The sequence below is a fragment of the Triticum aestivum genome, chromosome 1D, assembly GCF_018294505.1.
Source record: "Triticum aestivum cultivar Chinese Spring chromosome 1D, IWGSC CS RefSeq v2.1, whole genome shotgun sequence".
Classification (NCBI taxonomy): domain Eukaryota; kingdom Viridiplantae; phylum Streptophyta; class Magnoliopsida; order Poales; family Poaceae; genus Triticum; species Triticum aestivum.
In genome coordinates, this window is record NC_057796.1 from 44,975,213 (window position 1) to 44,978,966 (window position 3,754).

Sequence of the window (3,754 nt, forward strand, 5' to 3'; positions counted from 1 at the left end):
TCTTGACACATGTTTTTCCTGCTATGCAAGCAGTTTGACCCCATTTGGTCTTCCATTAGTTCAGTGCATGATTCGTCGGGGTTGTTGTGTTTTCTATGTTTCTCATCGTGTGTTGGGCAGCGGCGACCTTGTTTTCCTCTGCTCCTGTGATAGGAACTACTAGTGTGCTCACTCTCAAATCACAGGAAATCAGTCGAGTTACATGCTCAGCGAGCCACATCTAGGAGAAGGAAGGAGGAGAGTAGCTATCAGCCGCCGCCGCCAGGTTCGTGATCCTTCGGGATACCCTAGCCCTTGGGAGGGGCGGGGGTTAAATACAGGTAGGTCTTCACTTGCGCGGGCCGCTCACCCACTCGGGCCCAGTGAACTTGCTGTTGGGCTTCCGCTCGCACCTGGGCCTGGTGGGCTCCTCCTCCTGTGGTGGTTCGGTGTCACTTGAGGTGGCCTCTTCCGGGCCTGTTCCCTGGGTGCCGCTGACAATCCCCTCATCTTGAAAAACGGCTTGTCCCCAAGCCGGAGCATCAGGGAAGCGTTGTTGAAGACGACTGATGTTCTCCCACTTGGCCTTGTCAGCAGAAGAGTAAGACCAATGCGTGAGCCCTTGGCGCACGGTCTTGCGCCCTGTTTTCTTGTCGCGGAGGCTGAGGATGCGCAGCGGAATCCATGCTGGGGCGCGCGGGAAACGCCGGTGGAGATCTTCCAGGTCCTCCTTCGTGGAATCCTCAGTGGGTGTGCCCGTCCAGCGAATTCTGCCCTGGCGGATCATCTTGTTGGGGGCCTTGCGCCAGCGGTAGTCGATCACTTCGAGTGGTACCTGAAACGCAGACACATTAGCTGGCAGTGCGCTGACCGAGCCTTCAGGGCGGAGGTGAGCGGCCTTGAGTTGTGACACATGAAAGACCGGGTGGACCGCTGAGTCTTCTGGAAGCTGCAAGCGGTAAGCCACGGCTCCAATCTTGGCCAGCACCTGGAAAGGCCCAAAAAACTTGAAGGACAGCTTGTGGCACGCTCGTCGGGCGACGGAGGTTTGAACATATGGTTGCAACTTTAGGTACACTTGGTCGCCCGGCTGGAAGGAGCGGTCGGAGCGCTTCTTGTCTGCCTGCTCTTTCATTCGTTGCTGCGCTCTGTGCAGGTGCTGCTTTACCAATTCCAGCATCAACTGTCGCTCTTCTAGCCACGCGCGGACGTCCAGCGGCTGGCAGTTATCCTCATGTGACGCCCCCGATTTGACCGTACACTAATCATGCACGCAAATGTGTACGATCAAGATCAGGGACTCACGGGAAGATATCACAACATAACTCTACAACATAAGTAAGTCATACAAGCATCATAATACAAGCCAGGGGCCTCGAGGTCTCGAATACAATTGCTCGATCATAGACGAGTCAGCGGAAGCAACAATATCTGAGTACAGACATAAGTTAAACAAGTTTGCCTTAAGAAGGCTAGCACAAAAGTAGCAACGATCGAAAAGGCAAGGCCTCCTGCCTGGGACCTCCTAACTACTCCTGGTCGTCGTCAGCGGACTGCACGTAGTAGTAGGCACCTCCAGTGTCATAGGAGTCGTCGTCGACGGTGGCGTCTGGCTCCTGGACTCCAGCATCTGGTTGCGACAACCAGGTAGAAAGGAAAAGGGGGAAAAGAGGGAGAAAAGCAACCGTGAGTACTCATCCAAAGTACTCGCAAGCAAGGAGCTACACTACATATGCATGGGTATATGTGTAAAGGGCCATATCAGTGGATTGAACTGCAGAACGCCAGAATAAGAGGGGGATAGCTAGTCCTGTCGAAGACTACGCTTCTGGCAGCCTCCATCTTGCAGCATGTAGAAGAGAGTAGATTGACGTCCTCCAAGTAGCATCGCATAGCATAATCCTACCCGGCGATCCCCTCCTCGTCGCCCTGTTAGAGAGCGATCACCGGGTTATATCTGGCACTTGGAAGGGTGTGTTTTATTAAGTATCCAGTTCTAGTTGTCATAAGGTCAAGGTACAACTCCGGGTCGTCCTTTTACCGAGGGACACGGCTATTCGAATAGATAAACTTCCCTGCAGGGGTGCACCACATAACCCAACACGCTCGATCCCATTTGGCCGGACACACTTTTTTGGGTCATGCCCGGCCTCGGAAGATCAACACGTCGCAGCCCCACCTAAGCACAACAGAGAGGTCAGCACGCCGGTCTAAATCCTATGCGCGCAGGGGTCTGGGCCCATCGCCCATTGCACACCTGCACGTTGCGTACGCGGCCGGAAGCAGACCTAGCCTAGTGGCGTTCCAGTCCAATCCGGCGCGCGCCACTCAGTCGCTGACGTCACGAAGGCTTCGGCCGATACCATGACGCCGGGATACCCATAACTACTCCCGCGTAGATGGTTAGTGCGTATAGACCAAATGGCCAGACTCAGATCAAATACCAAGAACTCGTTAAGCGTGTTGTGTCGAAGTAACCGCGGACGCCGTCCAGGGCCAGGCCCACCTCTCACCTAGGCGGTCTCAACCTGCCCTGTCGCTCCGCCACAAAGATCCACTTGCGGGTACTCCTACGAACCGACCCAACTTTAGTCACCACAGGTGTCATGTATATAGTATATAAGTATATACCCATGATCACCGCCCAAGTGATCACGGCCCGATAGTATAGCACAGCAGACGGACAAGAATGTAGGGCCACTGATGGAATACTAGCACCCTATACTAAGCATGTAGGATTGCAGGTAAAGGTAACAACAGTAGAAGCAAGGGCAGGCTATGCATCAGTATAGGATTAACGGAAAGCAGCAACATGCTACACTACTCTAATGCAAGCATTATAGAGAAGAATAGGCGATATCTGGTGATCAAGGGGGGGCGCTTGCCTGGTTGCTCTGGCAAGAAGGAGGGGTCGTCTTCAATGTAGTCGAACACACGAACATCGGCAGCGGTCTCGGAGTCTACCGGAAAGAAGTAACGGAGGGGAACACAATAAATAACAGAGCAATCAAATGTAACACAAAGCAAGACGCGGCGATACGTTGTGCTAGGGGTGACCTAACGTAGGGATAGGTGATACCGGCGAAGGGGGGAAACATCCGGGAAAGTATCCCCGGTGTTTCACGTTTTCGGACAGATAAACCAGAGGTGAAATGTTACAGGGTTGCTATGCTACGGATGTGTGGCGGGCGAACGGGTTGCATATCCGGATTCGTCTCGTCGTTCTGAGCAACTTTCATGTAGAAAGTATTTTCATCTGAGCTACGGTTTATTTTATATTAATTTTTAAATATTTAATTCATTTTTAGAATTAATAGAATTAATTTAATTAGAAAATGTAATTATGACGTCAGCATGATGTCAGGGTGATGTCAGCAGTCAAATAGTCAGTTGACCTAGTCAAACTGACATGTGGGTCCCACTGTCATTGTCTAAGACTAACTAAGCAGGTTTAATTAGTTTAGTTAATTGATTAGGTTAATTAAACTCGATTAATTTAGTTATTTAATTTAGTTAATTAATTAATTAATTAATATTTTATTGTTTATTTATTTATTTTTTATATCTTTTTTTTGTTCTCAGGGCGTGGGCCCCGTTTGTCATTGGCCCAGAGGGGCCAAACGGGCGCTGGGCGGCTACGGGCGCAGGGGCTCGCGGTAGCCCGACCCGGCGGAAGCCGCGCAGGCATGGCTGGGCGCCGGCGTGGCGCGGGTTAACGGGGGGGTGGAGTGGAGCAGAGCCACGGGGCTCGCGGGCGCGAGCGCCGGCGGCCAGG